The 19662-nt window shown below is 36.4% G+C and overlaps 1 protein-coding gene across 3 annotated transcripts in view; it reads left to right on the top strand.

Annotated features, from left to right (window-relative positions):
• The window catches only part of LOC133525035 (uncharacterized), a 191464-nt gene that overhangs the window by 150435 nt on the left and 21367 nt on the right, over window positions 1–19662 (top strand). The window lies entirely within an intron of this gene.

Here is a 19662-nt window from a genome sequence, read left to right as displayed (position 1 = left end):
TAAATACATGAAATTCTTCAAAAGACCCGCTTTTCAATATGCAACATTTCGTATGCTGCTTGCGTAGTAACGGAATAGGTTTGCTAGCATTATAAAAGGTCTTAAGCGCCGTAGAAAACGTATATCTTTAAGCTGTTTTAAGTGTATCTGTAGAACAAAAACCTACAAAGTGCCGACTTGTAGTTATGCTCAAGGAGGTAATTATACAGAGGTAATGCAGTTTGTTGATTGTTTGTCTTTTGTAAAAGTTTTTATAGGCGGTTACGGGTTAAGGTCGGATGTCAATCGCAGCTGCATTACTGTTGCAGCGTCCTTGCCGCCGTTGTATCTATCAATTACCTTGATAAATTGAGTGAGGTTCACCGTCACATGTTGCCGCGATTATGACGTTTATTTCGTCACTCATTTTATCAAGTAAATTGACAGATGCATCTCGATTGTCACCTCATATCATCAAAATCGGCTCAGTAATTTCGACGCTACGGTGCAATATACGACACAAATATATCCATACATATACAGTGCAAACTATATAGCGATACTCAAGAAACCGGTACTTTTTTGACGCATTAGAGAGTTATCATTATATTGATAGAAATGAATACTAAAGTACTTAAACCAACATAGGTCAACGTTATTGGGAGTGAATCGTTATATTGAGTATAACTGTATGTAAAAAATGCTAGTCAAATGCTCTCCCGAAATCGGTTAAAGAATCATAACTTGTGGCTTACGTGTTTAATCAAGAACTTTCCTCTCCCAGTAATATATTAGAGTAATAAATAAATATTATAGGACATTATTACACAAATTGACTAAGTCCCACAGTAAGCTCAATTAGGCTTATCTTGTGGGTACCTAGACAACGATATATATAATATACAAATATTTATAAATACATAGAAAACACCCATTCAGGAACAAATATCCGTGCTCATCACACAAACAAATGCCCTTACCAGGACATGAACCCGGAACCATCGGCTTCATAAGCAGGGTCACCACCCACTAGGCCACACAGATTATTTTCAAAGCCATAGCAATACGAAAAAATAAATCGAATTTACACTAAATCTCTCTAAATGCACCAAGAACTCAGGACTCAGGCACCAAAGAACTGACTTCGAAAATCGAAATTTCGAGCAATAAGGGTGTCCGCCAGCTGGCTAATGTTCATGGAGCGGGCGCACGCATGAGTGCCATTGTAGGTAAAATCCATCGCACGCATCTGCGCCAGTATGCGAACGCCCTAAAGAGGCAAATAGAGGAATGGACGAAGTGGTTCGCGGTAGGCCGTCAGGACCTACCGCAAACGAGGTCAATAAAGCACTTGAATCTCTAATCAGAGTACAAAAAGCTAGTCGTTTGCGGTAACCCTGGCTGTATAAAGTTCTATTTCGCAAGTCATTTAAAAAAAACGTTTGTTTGTTTTAATTTATCTATGGTCAAGACCGCAACATGATCGGCTGTGGGGCAGGGCAGGTATAAAAACTGGATTGTGTTATACAGGTTGATTGATTTTAAATGATGTCAAATTTGACAGTTATGTCAACTATGAGATTTAGTATGAATTGACAATAATTGGCCGGTATGACTGGAAGAAATTAATTATTAGGATACCTAATATCCTGTCAGAAAATATGCTTTAAAGAAAATTTACTACGCTAGGACAGAACGGTAAGTATGGTTGTTATGCTCGACATGTGCAATCTTTTCTGCTACTAACAAAGCAGCATTTTTTTATTTTACAATATGATCGCCAGTTTTCTTTTCTACCTTTCTAACATACGCCTCATTTTTTTCCGACAATCTTCACATTATAATATAATAATCCTATAATAATGTCCTATAATATTTATACTTTTTGTAGAGTAGCTACCTATTTGTGTAGTATCTATAAATCACATTTTAAAACTAACCAATAACATTTGGTTCATGCTCATTGTATGGTTCCGTAGTTACTCATTCGTGAACTAATCTGGAACGATAAAAAGTAAAAAGTAACATCATTCACCAATATTTATATTGTGTCATATATTAATTATGCAATCAAAACATGCTGTATACAGCTAAACGATTGATTAACAGGTCAATACGTCTTGTAAATCGAACACACAGTATGTTTATAAAAACCTACTTTACCTACATATATGCAGTACGAAGTGAAAGGGAACTTGTCATATTTAATTAAATATTGATTAACTTAAGAACGTACAAGTAGGCAATTAGCTTTTGCCCGCAATTTTGTTTACTTATTTAACACTCACGGCCTCTGCCCGCGTCTTGGTTCGCGTATAAATGTGACGTTCGGAAGCAGCTGCGTTACTGGCCTTCTACCGCGAAAATCGTAATTAATAAATTGTGGGCATTTTTCTCTTTTACTCCAACTAAGACGTAATTAGAGTAACAGAGAAAGATGCCCGTAATTTGCGAACTTCGGTTTTCGCGGTAGGCCCGCTGTTGCGGCGTAGTTGTTGCAGGCGCTGTATCTGTCAATTACTTTGATAAAAGAATTGACCTTTGATAAAATGAGTGACATTACCCGCTGTATTACTGCCGTATGACTTCAATTCCGTCACTCATTGCATGTCGGTCCATTTTGTTCCAGGTTATACTCATAATCTAGGTATGTAGGTACAGTCACGGACTTTAATTGTTGATACTGTTTACTTTACATTTGACATTTCATACCGTTAGTATTGACAACCAAACTAGCTTGAACTCCATGACTATATCAAATTTGTTAAGATTATTTTGCGTGATTGCTTTTTGTTATTTATTTATTTATTAATTATTCAGTTATTTATATAAGGAATTCCAACAGCTGTAAAAGATACATTAAACTTTTTAGATAGTAATACAGAGCCAAGTACAGGAACTCGCAAATAGAAACTGTATCTAGGTATAATTACACAGTACACACTAGATACAAAAGCACATGTGATACATACAAGATATTATAATATGGAATATATCAAACTTACAATTTAAAAAAGAGACCAAAAAAAGAGATATGGGGAATAAATAAACACTTATAATTTATGAAAATACACTAAGTTAAACAATTTAAATCGCATTTGGATGAACAACACGGACCGGGCTCAAATACATTAAAGTTACAGATCACACTCTATAGCATATCACTACTTGCAACATGTTATTGTGTTGGTGTTGTTATCCAAACATACAAACTTTCACGTTTATAATATTAGTTGAATAGCGACGACACATGGCAGACTCAATGCCGATTAGCAGTTTCTACCAGCCCTCATAGCTATAACGCAGAAATTAATTCAATATTTTTTTGCTCTCAACTCCAAGTAAAAGCGAATTAAATTAACAAAGTACTTTAAGTAGCTCTCAATCTACTTAAACCTAACAAAAAGTCAATCAATAGTGATTAAAAATAGTCAAAAAAAAACTGTATGGCTCATTGAAGATTCGCTCCATAGCATAGTTACCTAGTAAGCTCAGTTCGCTTTTTATACTCGTTTGCGGTAAACCTAATTTTTTGCTCCACCGCTAAACCGAGCACAGTATATTTATAGTAACAGTAAGCTATCTTCTAGCGTTAAAAAAATATACGATCAAGTTTTGAATGCAACTGCTCATTCCCACACAGCTTAAGGTGAAGTAGGTATATCTAACGTAACTTTTCACTGACTTGAACTGAACAAAAGGAATTCGAATAGGACCACGGATGATGGAGTAATCGGTGAACGTACATAAAAAAAAACCACAACCGAATACAGAACCTCCTCCTTCTATGAAATTGAAGTCGGTTAAAAATGAAGGAGTGTCAAAGTCAAATATTTTATTGCGTTTCATATGTACTACGGAAGGTAAGGAAATAAATCTTCATCAAAAAACCTTAAATAGGTGGCGCTACAATACCTTGAATACTTGAACAAAATAATTAAATCATAGACAGCGCACTTCACTCCGTCAATAGCGCCTAGGTTCTTAGCTACTCTAGCGCTACTCTGGAGAGATTTGGAACTATTATTTATAGCTAACAGCTGGACACTTTTGCAACAGTTCTACCATAAGAGATGTCACATAATATGTACATTTGATGCTTATGTCATTGTCATAAACGTTATATTTTCATCAATTTTACATTAATGATGATATAACCTTAATTTGACATTGCTTTGACATTTGAAGAACGGCCTAGCCGAGTAGGTAGTGACCCTGCCTATGAAGCCGATGATTCTGGGTTCGAATCCCGGTAAGAGCATTCATTTGTGTGATGAACACAGATATTTGTTTCTGATTGTGAGTCATGGGCGTTTTCTATGTGTATAAGTATCTATTTATCTATATACGTAAGTATATCGTCGCCTAGTACCCATAGTACAAGCTTTGCTTAGTTTGGGGCTAGTTAATCTGTGTAAGATCGTCCCCAAATATTTTATTTTTATTTTTTATATATTTACGTACAGCGTTAACTTGATCCGAATATAGTAGTATGTAAATAAATTATTCTGTGTTTTTGTTCGCGGTTTGGTCAAAGGTTCCTTAATTTCAGTCTCTTGGTACAAATGACCTGGATCAACCACTAAAATATAATAAAACTGAAAAAGTAAGTACATACGACGTATATTTCATATCCACATTAATAAAGTCTACTCTAATGTTCGTCCAAAATTTCATTTCTTACCACCTATTTCGTGATTTAATACAGGCGTCTCCATCCCTGACAGTAATCCCAGCCGACTTAGCTTTTTATTCAAATCCCGTAAAACAGCAGCGCGATGAAAACTGCCATATTCGGTACAGCGACATCTTCCGACATATTGGGTAAACTTTACAGCTATACCAACAACCGGGTCGCTGGCAACCGATTGACATTTATTGCGTTACGAGTAAAACGCAGTAATTGCGTATTTGCAATTAAACGCGGCTTTAATCGGCGCGCGCGCTGGTAATGTGATGGGCTTTGAATAGACGTGTGCGGGATACCGAAGATTGTTGGGATAAAATACAGGATAAATGGCAGATCCTTAATGACAATGGCATAAGGTATATAATTTCATCCATGGTGCTATATTCATGATATCTGTACTGTAATTTGCAGAGACTTAAGAATGTATTTGAGTTTATTAAAAAATAAACAGCTAATTGAAAGTATGTATATGTGTAACGGTTTAATTATTATAAAAGTCCAATTTTCAGTTTCGAAGAAGGTACCTATAACGAGAAGAAATTAAAAATAATTTTCTTTTAAAATTATTAACATACCAATACAGATAAGTATCAATTATTATTGTGAGGAGTAATAAATAAGTTTTTAGCAAAAAAAAAATTTTTGGTACAAGCTTTTATCGCTGACTGTACTTTTCTTTCCACATGCAACTAACACTCATCGAGCCAAGTCTAAAAACCAAAAACACAATTAGGTTGCGTTGTTTTATCACAGAGTTCCTATGGCCACCTCTCGTCTCCATTATCAGATCAGCTCATTGGTACCATAATATTGCATTGTCAATCGACTTACATGTGTTCCTATGCAAATTTTCAGCTTTATCGGAAACCGGGAAGTGGGTCAAATTTGTCTTGCAAGATTTTATCAGTACATACATACATAATAGTTACATTGCAAGTTAAATAAAACCTTGTAAATAAAAATAAAGGTACTATTTGATTTTGACTGCTCTTATTGATGCACAATTGCGTTAAAATAATACAAAACAGAAAAACATGTTTAACAATGAAATTTAAAAAGCTATAAACACTTTATAAACACTGTAAGCAGCTTTTTAGTATTGATCTATAAAAAGTACCTAGGTACCAATCAACTTGCAACCTTAGTATCTTTACATTTATATTTAAAATCGTATGGCTGTATCATTGGTACAGTCTCTAAAAATAGTTAGAAAGGAGTAATATTGATCCATTGGCAGTGTTAACACCTGTCGACATTTATTTATGTATGTGCAACCAGTATTGATCGTGTTGAGTGCACCTGGTCATATGAGTGCAACTAAATTGCTATCTAGTTAATATTTATATAAATAAAATATACGTACGTTTATTCATACATAAATTAGACGTTGATACCTTCATAAGCAGGAAAAAAACATATAAATGACATGATGAACTGTCGCCTGCGGCATTTTCGGACCGAAACTACCTTCAAACCAACAAGAAAAGAGCGTCTACAAAAAGATTCCCACCTAAAAGGCTGACAATGCACCTACAACCCATCTAGTGTTGCGGGTGCCCATGGGCGACGGTACTCACTTACCTACAGGCGATTCGTCTGTTCGTGTACCTTCATAAATCATAAAATATTGTATACCTTACTGACATTGCAGCGTTCAAATGATTATTTATGATATTGCAGACTGTTGCCTTCTACTCATATCAAGGCTAATCTATGTAGAACGAAAACTCTAAGGTTGTCTTATTTTACTGTACAGTCTATAGCCAACTTCGGTCTCTATCAGACTTGGTTAATATTACCTAAAAATAGGCATGGACAATTTCGGCTTGTAGAAATGTGGAGAGAGGGCAACAGAGAGTCTCTCCAGCAGTGTTGGCCGAAACGTTAATGCAATAGACCATTTTATTTATTATTTATCGTATGGCGTTTACATACTGGTTACATACATATAAAAAACAATTCAAAATTTACATTTCTGCAGATAAATACTCGCATCTTTTGTCAGGTGTTTAAAATCCTCAGCTGGTCCGTTGTATTTCGTGACGGGGCACTCGAATACCATGTGCTGCGCCGTCTGCTCTATGTCCAACCATTAACCATTACCAATTGAACCGTGAACACGTAACCGTCCGATACAATTTACGGTTCAATTTGTAATGGTAAATTGTCAATTGTAATTAACGATCAGTCCACACTGCTCTGCATTTGGGTGTTGTGCCTGGGGACCGAATTATAATGAGAGACGGTTAGGAGTACTAGTATAAATTGCAACTGACATTTCGCACTTCGTAAGCACGATGTAGGGAATGCTAACGCCATCTGTTAGTATCTTGTGGCACCACGTTGTTTCCAACAGCAATTGGCATCTTATAAAAACTAAAACACAAAACTATAGCACATTCTCCGCGCTAAGATTCAAATTTAAAAAGGGTTTCTGCAAAGCCTCTTTTACAAGTCAATACAACATTTACAGTGCAAATACTGACACCATAACTACCGGACACTAACGATATTGTATCACGATCCACGTCCAGATTAGATCAGTCAGTGATCGATACGGTAAGCGTCCTTGGTGGAGGTATAATTGCATATAATGACTACGGCTTCCGAGCGAAGGCGCCGCTCTATCTAAATTAAACGGACTTGATCTTTGTTTATCAATATTTTACAATGTTTCTAACGACGTTGTTCCCACGATGATAATGATTAATTATGTCTAACTTGACCATAATACACAACTATAGGGTTTGCAATCCGGATCAGAAATGTATGAAATCATCCAGATCTGGATTTTCACGGATATTCCCATAGGTTTCGGATCCGTCGTGCAAACCCTATATAGTACACAACACAAGAGAGATGAATACGGATGCGGAGTGTTAGGGTCGGCAACCCGCATGTAACTCCTCTGGAGATTTTCGTGTGTCGCGGTAGGCCCTCAGTATGTGCTAGAGGCGGCCACTACGCAGTTTTGCGTAATGTCCCCTATTTTCAGAACAAATATATTATCGAGTAGGTATACTGTCTGTCAATTAAGGTGCTACTTTATTAAATCAGACAACAGTAAATAAAATTTTAAATACACACGTACATATCAAACCGATATCATGTTCTGGACAAGCACTTTCATTTAAACCGTATTAACTCAGTCTCAACTTATTACTAACTTATTTAATTTAACTTTACCAAATATAGTGAATATTAACACGACCAATAATGAAATTCTTGGCATTGTCTTGGAGACACTCGTTGGAATATACTTAATTGCAGAAAGAAACAGGATCATAGTATCATCTGCTTACAAGTAACATTTAAGCTATTTTTGTAGTCAAAATATTTATATGATTAAGTATTTTAACTTCTTACTTGCAGAACAATTTTTTTAAAATCTAAATTGATTAAAGAGAAAAAGACCAGAATAAAAAAGAAAAGGGCAAAGGGTTAATGTAAAGGCAAAGAGAATTTGAAATAGAGGTAGATTATCAAAGAAAACTTTATAGCCACAGTAAATTTACTGCCATCTTTCGACATATGATTACAACATTTAGAACACTGTTTGACTTTGATCCTAATTCTTTCACTGGTATGTGTAAAATTTGTTAATTATCAAAAAGTGGCGCCATCTAATAGAGCATAGGCATGGCATTACTTTTACAATCCAACTCTATTTCAAATTCTCTTTGGTAAAGGTAGGAAAACACACAAGCTCCGTTAAGTTATATTACATTTTCTGAAATGGAAAGTTTCCGATCCCCTTTTTTTTGAGAAGAGAAAATATCGCATTTTCGGAAACTCTCCGACGGCACTTCAGTGCAAGCTCAGAAAAGTGGGAACTTATACTACGCAGACTCAACAACAGTTAATGAACTGCCTTAATATTTTTACTGCGTATCTTACATTTTATTTACCACACCTTATTACTACGAAGCTAAAAGTCGATAATCGCATATCTTGAGACACGACGTCTCTCCATATAATTGGTCCAAGGTCAGTTTGTGGTGGAACAGTTAATATTTTGATTAAAAGGCAATTAAGCGCTAAAGGTAGTTTTTTTAATATGCCGTCATATGTGCTTAGCATCTGGAATTTATCGCAAATACTTGGCACCTGTTTTATGGAACTAAGTAGGTACTTAACTCAAGTAGTGCTCATCATAAAATATTACCGACATTAAAATTGAAGGATCAGCGGTGGCAGCATGGTTCCATTTTTATCGCCTGCCACAATGCCCATCACTTTCGCACTTACATAGGTACTTGTTAGAACGTGACAGGCATGGTGACAAATGATAAAGAGCCGACTATCTTAGCTCTCTGTGTGCAAAAGGAAACTATGACTGATGGAATATGAGGATATATACTTGTCTGAAGATTAGGCACTGGTACAATTTAGACACAGTTTTATGGCTCCTCTACATGATGGCCCAGCGTAGGCCAGTCCTAGGGACGCATTTATGCGTTAGAGGGAGCAAGTGATATTGCTATCTCATTTCACCGCATAGCTGCGTCCCTTGGACTGGCCTACGCTGGGCCATCGTGTAGAGGAGCCCTTAGGATTAACTAGATACCGCCATCTTTGATATTCGATAAAAGAATCGAATTAAATCAATCATAAAATCATCGATTTATTAATACCTACGCCTTTGTATCGGATCACCGTGGCGATAGCGGCGCCATCACAAAATCGCTTGCGTGACGTCATAGTAGGCATCAAAAAATTTACACGCTCGGTCCCCATACTATTGAGCATGTTTGCGGCGTCTGTGAAATTAGTCAATCTTTGATAGAAAACACCAATAAAAACTTAAACAGTGCATGTAAATAGTCACGTGACTTTTCGTAGCGTCTATCATCCTGATACATTTACTTGGATTGACATCTTGGCTAGGTCCTCAGTGCTAGTGTAATCAAATTATTTTAATCTGTACCTATAAAGATCCCAATTTATTCGCTTTCGTTCGACATGCTTAAAAAACTCTACAAAAAAAAAACTTTTTTTATCAGATTCCAACCTAATTTGTACAATTCCGTAATTACGTAGAAACTGAGCTAACCATAACAACCCTTTGCACTGATATTCAAAAACGCCTTAAAAGCTTATCACTACTATATACACATACGTTCTTTTAATAATATGGACTTGTGGCCACGCTCCGATTACACTATCGAGTCTATCGTTTCCTTTACTAGTAATAGGGATTTGCAAAAGTATCGATACTTCACTATTAAGGATGACTCACGCTAGACCTGGCCGGGGCCAGGCCGGAGCTTTCGGCGCTTCGTTTTCTATGGAAAGCACTACGTGATCAGCGATCAGCCGTCATAGAAAATGACTTGTCAAAAATCAGTAACTATTATTTATGAGAATAATAGAATGTAAATGTTCGTATATGATTTATAATTGTTACATATTTGCCGTGACTTATTTATCAAAAGTGTTTTTGAATATAATGACACGTCAAAATCGCTTACTTTCTTTCTAACGCTAAAAAAACGAGCTATAGTGCGAGTCATCCTTTACTGATCCTTTTTGTTTTTCCTTTTCTTTCATTATATGTACTTGCTTTTTTTTTCGGACTTGCCATTGCTGTCTCGGCGACGAGCCATCCATTTTATATTCCAAGTTTAAGAGACCTTTGGACTTTCTTTCTAATAGTCCCTATCGGAAATAAATCACACAGAGTATGTGGTGTGTAAAGCTATGTACTGTTTATGGTGAAAATTACTATATCGATACTTTTAATGCGAAAACTTTTCAAAGCGACTAAGTATCGAGTATCGATGTTTTCGCGGGCCCCTACCTTCATTATTAATAATCGTAACCGCCAAAGGTGTTAACGGATGCAGATACCTATTACAAGGTTCCAACTGTTTATATAATTGCTAGTAACGTAGAACCTTGGGCGATAGATATGCTAAATGGAGGGATACGTGTCCGGGGGCGACGGGATCTGATAGAAATGTTACTTAGCTAATCTATTACTGGTATCGGTAATTTCAACGGCTTGGACAATTTTGTCGATATTATCTGGGTACAGTCAGCATCAAAAGTAGCGGATCAAACAAGGTTTCAAAAGTATCTACCATTCTGTAACAGCTTAACAAAAGTTGATGTTTCTATATGTAGACCAATTTAGACTGTAAAAGATATGGTTTAAAAGGTGATTTTTAGAGAATTATCTATATTTGGAAAAGTTATCCGGAATATCAGATACTTTTGGCGCGTTGTTTCATCCGCTACTTTAGATGCTGGCTGTACTAAGAGAGGTATGGGCATTGTGAATGTCATCTGGCTTTGTGTGGTAGGGCACAGCCAGTGGATGTCATCCCAGATCTAGAGCAGAGCCCAACTGGGGAAGTACCTCCACCTTACAGAAAACAGCAGCCAAATAACACTAGACCCTACTCATAGTGTTGTGTTCCTGCCGGTGAGTAAGGTTGCCAGAGCTCATCATCGAGGGGGGGCGGGTTTAGGGTCGGCAACGCGCATGTAACTCCTCTAGAGTTGCAGGCGTACATAGGCTACGGAGACTGCTTACCACCAGGCGGGCCGTATGCTTGTTTGCCACCGACGTAGTATAAAAAAAAAAAAAAAAAACTAGTACAGTTTACTCGAGTTGTTACTTGCCATTTTTATTATATTAGCCGAAAATTTCCAGTGCTATGAAAAATATACCTATTCTCTAAAGCAACGAGCAATGCTATTAAGCAACGAATGAAATATTAAGTTCTGATTTTGAAGTCAATAAAATTGTAATCATATTTTAGGTACCGTAAAACCATACAGTCCAGTAATATAACTATATCTACAAGATTAAGACTTAATTAAGTATAAGTAAGGTTGCCAGAGCTCAACGAGGGTGCGGAGTGCTAGTGTCTGCAACGCGCATGTTGCAGTTGCAGGCCGGAGTTGCAGGCGTACATAGGACACGGAAACTGCTTACCATCAAGCGGACCGTATGCTTGTTTGCCACCGACGTAGTATTTAAAAAAGTACTAATCTACTATTGGCTTTTATGGAAAGTTGGGTGCTTTTGGATTAGAACTAATTGGTATTTTACGGTAGTAATAAGCACTGCTGAACAGGAAAAACATTAATGTTAAAATTATTCTGATAAAATAAAAACCAGCTCTTATTAATTTTCTACTTATTCTCAAAATTACATCAAAACTTGCCTCACAATATCATTTTTAAACACGTTCCCATAATCAGCAAATAATTACAAACAAATTGTTCACCAATTACGGTGTAATTTCACTAGTCCTGTAATTATGGCCTTGGCCTTTACGATATGGGCAATCCTTGCCTACTTTTATAATTTGTGTACGTAAGTAAAATAATGTTAATCGCACGAAGGAGATATAAATAGACATTCAGATTACTTAAATTGTAAAAAGGCCCAAAAATAAAAGCACACGTGTTAATTATACAATAATGTAATTAATTCAATAGAGGTACAACTGTTAAAAGCTTGATAATGTTTAGTACCGGCCAGACGTCATGTTTCTCGGAAAAATCTTAACACCGCGATCTAGGATTTTCAACACATGGTATAGCGACATCTAGCAGGCCATTTGACATCTAAAATTAACTTCTTGCAAATAAAGTTAGGAAATACATACAGAGGTTGGCCATAAATCATAAACGTAATACACTAAATTATAACTATTAGCTGCCTACAAATTAAAACATGCGAATACAAATTCGTCTGTTTTGTCAAAATGAAGATATAATATAAATTCAATGGAATGAAGGACTTTTTATGGGCATCTGGGCGGCTGGATGTATCAATCTCCACTTTTAAAATTAAAAAAATTAAAAGAGGAGATTTTTTGTTTTATATTTGTTACTGTTTTAACTTTGTCGTGTGTGATCTGATTTGGGAAATTCTGCTTTGCCCAAAAGTATACATATATATAGTTCCAAGTAGGTCCCATTTTTGTCATCCAGTTCTTATACATTTCAAGCATTTTCATTTAAGAAACTACCATTTCGTGAAGTAGAATCACTGATGAGGACCATACCAGAACTCTTCAACGACGCTTATTTCACGTATAAGGGATTTTACTCATCATTTTTAAAGTCAATCGTTCTTTGTTTTAATTTTTGAGATTATGATTGATTTCCATTTCAATATCAATCTCATAGCAGTTATTAGGTAGGTATAATTTTGTGTAAAGATAACAACAAACTTGGTTACTTATTTAAAAAAAACCATACAAATCAATGTCTACTAAGTACTGCAAGTTTTAATATTTCTCTTTCATTAGTTATTTGTTTGCATGTCTCTGTCAAATTACAATCACGGCTATGCAAGCATGCAACGAAAACATCTAGTTTTCAGTAATCCCTGTCCTAGATTCATGTACACATAAAAGATCGAAATTCATTATAAAAAATCACGTAACTTACGACCTTTCCCGCGAGCATTATCCAGCGAATATTAAACGGACGTATGTTCGTTGTTAACTCTATGAAGTTAAAACAGTGTCTGCAAAAACATGTTACAATATTTTTTGCAGAGTCGCTTTAGTAACGAAATGACTTATGTTCTTTAAAAATTCTTTGAGGTTTCTGCGTTTTGATATCGACTTTTCATATCGTGACTGGAGTGCATTGTTCCTGCGAATTTCACAGCAATGCAGCCTAACTTGCGTGTTTTACTTTTTTATGGCTGAAAAAACTTGTCCGAACATAATGTATTCGCGGGTCAGCAATATTCAAATTATTGTAGTGCTATATATTAGTCACACTCGATAAATTATCTAGACTTCATTATGTAGTTACCTATACAATTAAGAGTTTAAATAAATCTGGCGCGACACTGCATGACACTGTCAAAATCCGTTATACATAAGTAATGCCATTAGGTACCTAGTTGCAAAGCACCTCGCTCGCTTTAACATAGATATGGATCATACATATTTTATTTTATCTATGCTGAACCCGTTCGCGGCTTTCCTGTAGACATCGCAAATAAAGTTAAGATAATCCAAAGCAATTTTTTACGCTGCACCATTAAACGACGAAATTAGACAACCGCGCGGAATCGCCTTTTCAAAGCAAATGTTGTCCTCATTTTCATTTTTTTTTATACTACGTCGGTGGCAAACAAGCATACGGCCCGCCTGATGGTAAGCAGTCTCCGTAACTCTAGAGAAGTTACATGCGCGTTGCCGACCCTAAACCCCCACCCCCCCTCGTTAAGCTCTGGTAACCTTACTCACCGGCAGGAACACAACACTATGAGTAGGGTCTTTTTTCATCTCTGAATATAAACATTATTGAAAGTAGGTATATTGATCTATATCCCCACGCAAGCACATCAAAAAACAGGGATTTATAGGCCCGCCCGTGGAATCCACGGAGATACAGATAATAAAATATAAATAAATAAATAAACCGACCTCAATATACTTGTAAGAGTTTGTACGGAAAGAGAAGAATCGTTGAATGTATGGATTCCCTTACATTCTACGACTCTTCTCTTTCCGCACAGACTAAAGCATTTTGCGATAAATATTTTATCACTTATATTCGACATATATGTGTATAAGTTATAAACCACATAAAAACCATTTCCATTTAACAATATACAGATTTCAAACCTCGATAACGTACACGAGCGTACACGGTCATTTGAGGGTGGTGGGGTGTTAACACGCAATGTGGAGGCAGATTACGGGTTGGAGCCAAACACTGCCATTATAGGCTTTGGAAGGGTTAACTTTTTGGATTGCAAAGGAAATTCGCAAGTGAGGTGTAGTCATGCCAAAGAATACATATATAGTGGCCGTAAAGGCAGTGTAAGGCCCTCAGCACATGGAGCATGAGCATAAGCGTCGCGTAAGCGTATCGTAAAAACGTTACAAGTACGAGACGCGAAGAGTTTGGGCATCAAGCGTTGGGTAAGCGTAATCGGTCGATAAGTGAAATCTCATTAGTTGAAATCATGGCGTCACTGACATCAGATGTCTTCAGCGGATGTATTGCCGATCTTACTTTCTCATCAGATGAAGAAGATTTCTTATTGTTTAATTATGACAGAAGTTTTGTTTTTTATGCCTGTATAATGCTGCACCTGTCGCAATAACGACAGAAAACTCATACGCTACGCTACGACGACGCTTCGTGTGCGGACTTGTTTCAAGTTTTTCGTGCTCGTAGCGTTCTCGTTCTACGCGCGTATTACGATACGTTTACGCATCTCTTACGCTTACGATCCGTGTGCTGAGGGCCTAAATAAGTTAGTCTTACCACGACAACAATCTAACTGCATATATACCTACATATCTTCAAGTTTTTTATTAAGTACACACTTTTATTAAGACTAAGACCAAGATAACTCTGCAGCATTTTTATAGCACAGACGTGCAAGTATTATTTAAACGTCATAATTTCATAGAATTTTGACGTTAAACATTAACATATATCTAAGGACGGGTCATGGCCGGATCTTATTGGCACTAAAAATGGTGCTAGGTTGGCGGTGTCACTCACGAATTTGGGCCAGTCGTGCAGTCTAACGCAACTAGTTGCGCGCGTGATGCGAACTCATCAACCAATCGCGTTGAGGCGCTAGATTGCACGATTGGCTCGATTTTGTGTGCGTGACACTGCTGTCCTAACCCCATTCTTATTGCCCGTTCAGTGCGTTTAAATAGCACTTGCACGTCTGTGCTATAAAAATCGCTGCCGAGTTATCTTGGTCTGACTCTAGCTTCACTTCTTTTATCTGTACATACTTACATACGTGCGCTTTAAATTTTGTAACATAAATTTGAACCACTTCCTGATATCTGTTTCAGTTGAGGTGTTTTTCCGTAATTAAAATGACGACGCAATAATATGCTAACATGAAGGTGATCTGATGATTTAGTCGAATTATGCGATATGAAACTCCTCGAACGATAAACAAAAACACATCGAGTTTAGGCTCATCAACGCGATTTCGAGTACTCACTGGATCCACGCAATAGGATTGTTTCCATCTACAAATATTAGGGCAGAATTGTATCCCAATAAACTCTTATGGATTATAAGAACATGTTAAACTATCTTTAGTGGACCTCTAATGAGCATATTTTTGTAAATATTGAATTAAACATTTCTTTTAACACACGTCACGTGACCCAAGTCGAAACTACATTGAAGATTCTGATAACGTCACAACTCTCGGTTTGACAGTTCGATCAACCAAGGCCCCGTTGTCTGTTCTCAGTACAAAATGTAATACTCAAGCCGTGGCCATTTTGGTGGTGGACAAGCTGTGTATGTGTGCGTATAGGTAAATGTGTTTGAACAGACCTTGGTGTTACGTGTGTATGTACATAGAGTGTCAACCCGTAAACTGCGACGTCACACAATTTTCAAAAAGCATTTTGGGCGCGAAAGCATCTATCAAAAGATATTTTGTTAATTTAACATATTAAAAGGCGTTTTTAGGGTAAAAGTTGAATTCTAGGGCAACGGTTGGTTAATATAGAATGTATTACAAGCGTTAAAAAAATTGGAAACAACTACTATATTAATACTAATACGCCATGAAAGTGTGTATAAAAAAATATGTTTTTAACGGTAACTGGTTTTTTCAGCAAGCTAATTCCAAACCGCAAAGCAGCATCAACGAGGCCCTATATTACATATGCTTTAGTTTACCCTCAAACCGTACTATAAATGTTTCACAACAAAAGGAAAAGGTTACACAATAAATGTTGACAATAGTCAACCTATTTTACTTGACCTGGCTGACCTTAGGGGGAGGCTTACACGTTCTGCCCTGATTTGACACGCAATGTCTTTTATAAAAAACGAATAATTAATGTTCTCTGAATATAAAACTACTTGGATGTATATTCAGGTTTTGATAATATGGTAATTACACAAGACTTAAAGCCACCGGGATATAAACAGTAATTACCTTTTATATTTTTTTTGAGCTCCCGATATTTCGACGCAGTTACATGGATCTCGTTCACGGGTAACTGGAGATAGCGGGTGGGTGTCAAAGTTGTGTAGACCGCGCTCGGTCTACCCTCATTCGTGCGCGTCGGCTGCGTTCGCTTTCAACGTAACCACTGGTCGTGTCCACACTTGTTAGTCTATCCAAGCACACCACCCTCACAGTGTCACTACGCGTGTTACCCATGAACAAGATGTAACTGCGTCGAAATATCGGGAGGTCAAAATAATATAAAAGGTAATCACGGTTTATATCCCGGTCGATTTAAGTCTAGTCAAACTAGGTAACCGTGAATCATTCAAGACTGTCATCTTACACAAATCGATCTAGTCCCACAGTAAGCTCAGTAAAGATTTGTGTAATGGGTACTAGACGACGATACATACATATAATAGATAAATATAAGTAGATACCTAAATACATAAACAACATCCATAACTCTGAAACAAATATTTGTGATATTACCGATAAGATAGTTAATTCAAGGTTTGTCAGTATTTGTCAGATATGAAATGATCTACCTAGTATTTGTTTAGGCAACTAATCCCAAGAATTGTCGTAGGCACTAGTTTTTTACGAAAGCGACTGCCATCTGAATTTCCAACCCAGAGGGGAAATTAGACGTTATTGGGAATATTTAGTCCGGTTTCCTTACGACAGATGGCAACTGCGACGGCATTGCTGCGGGCGCTGTCACTCCTCCTTTTTGAAGATGGGTTAAAAGTTAATAATATCACTATTTTTCTATCTCCCGTGTTAATTTTATTGTTATTGTCGAACGTCTCATTCAATAACATGAGGTGATTAATATAGGTAATGTAAAATTTACGACTCGGAAAGGCCCTGAAAATCTAATTAACATCAACCTGACCAAACAAATCACATCGTTAACTAAAAACCTCCATTTAGCCTGTACACCCTTGTTTTTTTAAAAGCTACCCCCGTCTCTATGGCAACGCGCGTAACAACAAAATTTATTATGGACGTACCATTGACAGTGAAATATGGACTCTATTGTGTTAACAGAAGGTCGACGTTTGAATGAGCAAGGATAGTTATAATTTCAAACGCTTCTAGACATCGACGCCGGAACACTTTTGAATTTCGAAGAAAAACGGTCTATTAAAGAAATGCCAGGGTAATGCTTGTATGTGGTTAAGAATTCCGTTTATGGTCGGACGTTGGACGTTTGCGATATTTTTAAAAACTGGCCATTATGTATACCAAATTTGTTAAGACTTTATAGTTACGCAAGTAAAGGGTTCCATACCTTCATACAAAAGAAATAAATTAGAAAGACACTCTCGAAATATTCGTAATTTTTTCTACAGGGAGTATAATAATATCCAGGTTTGTAAGAATGAATTACGAAATGCCATTTTATATTTGTTTGACTAGGTTTATAATAAGGGTAAAGGCCAACCCTAATAATGATGTTTTCCTGTTATAATTTATAAATGTACAAGTCTTTTTACTATTTCTCAATTTAATATTTCAGAGTATTATTACATGCAGTAGTTATCTATTTTTGATGGCTTCTCCCAATACTTGACCCTTTCAACCTATTTTCATGTGCAAAAGTAAAAAATATGGTGCACTTAATTACCTTCGCAGTTTCTGTCGTATGTCGATCCCTTTTATAGGAAACCAAAAGCATCGGCCTATAACCAATGATCGATTTATTATAACTGAAGATAGGTTATAGGCGTTCCGAAATTGAAGCGCTTACCTTATGACAAATTGTACAAGTTGCCTTTAAGTAGTTGCATCTGGGCAAGCGAGATATGTGCACGTAAGTTCTCCGATTCACCGAAAAAGAAAGAATGAGATAATAATATAACTATACATAGGTTATACTCATATATAAGGAGCACAAAATACTTCCACATTTATTTCTATACCTACGAAAAAATCTGTTATTTTTGATTAATTTTCGCATTCAATTCATCTTTGTCACACTCGTTGCTAAACATGAGCTTGTCTCTTTCTCTTCCGGTGAGCGTTAGCTCATTAGCACGTGCATATCTCTCTTACCCAGATGCGACTAAATGCCTATTTTGAATTATAATAATCATTGTGTTGGCCTTAATAGCTTCTTCATTGCGCCACAGTACATGAGCTTTGTTAGTTCGGTTTAAAGACATTTATTCTCATAAGAACAGTTCACTTACATGAGATTACAATAAATTAACATTATGTAACATATTCCAACACATCTTAGTAAATATTATTATATATATATTCTTTCAGCTTAGTTTTAAACATTGTCTCTGAATGACTTTCTTTAACATCTTTTGGTAGGTTGTTATACATTTGTGCACCTTCAAATAAAATGGTTTTTAGGGTTCCGTAGCCAAATGGCAAAAAACGGAACCCTTATAGATTCGTCATGTCCTTTCCATAATTAGTTCTATGTCTAAATAATTTTATTTCATTAGTATTTCTTAAATTACTTATGTCTAAATTTTCGTTTTGTTAATAGTAACTGAGAGTGTATATTCTGTGTAAGTAACTTATCGATGAGTATGCAAATGCAAGTACAGTATGTGTATAGTTGTTTTAGATTAAATAGTTTGTTTTTAGTATAAAGTGACTTTGATTTCGTGAACTGAGGATATTTAAATAGAGTTCTTACTAGTTTATTTTGTGATCTCTGCAGAAATTGAAGATTTGTCTTAGCTGCGCATCCCCACACTTCAATTAGGTATTGTAAATGAGACTTTGCTAAAGAGTTATATGAGTAGCCGAACTTTATAAGGTAGTTACTGGGTTGATTTGTGTTAGACCTGTCCCTCGGATAATTATAGCTTTCAAACCTGTCGTTTCACTATTTTATTCCTTATATTGATGGATAGAAAACCTTACAGCTATTTGCGTAACAGTTCATTACTTTGAAAGCCGGTGACGCATCAAATAGGGCGCGCTATCGATTTTACTGGTAACGAATACAAAAGGTCATACACGCCATTCTAGAAATAGATTTTACGCTTCTTTTGACAAGTATAGCTGGAAATGGTGGTTATTTCTGGAA

The sequence above is a fragment of the Cydia pomonella genome, chromosome 14, assembly GCF_033807575.1.
Source record: "Cydia pomonella isolate Wapato2018A chromosome 14, ilCydPomo1, whole genome shotgun sequence".
Taxonomy (NCBI): domain Eukaryota; kingdom Metazoa; phylum Arthropoda; class Insecta; order Lepidoptera; family Tortricidae; genus Cydia; species Cydia pomonella.
This window is presented reverse-complemented; position numbering and strand designations above follow the sequence as displayed.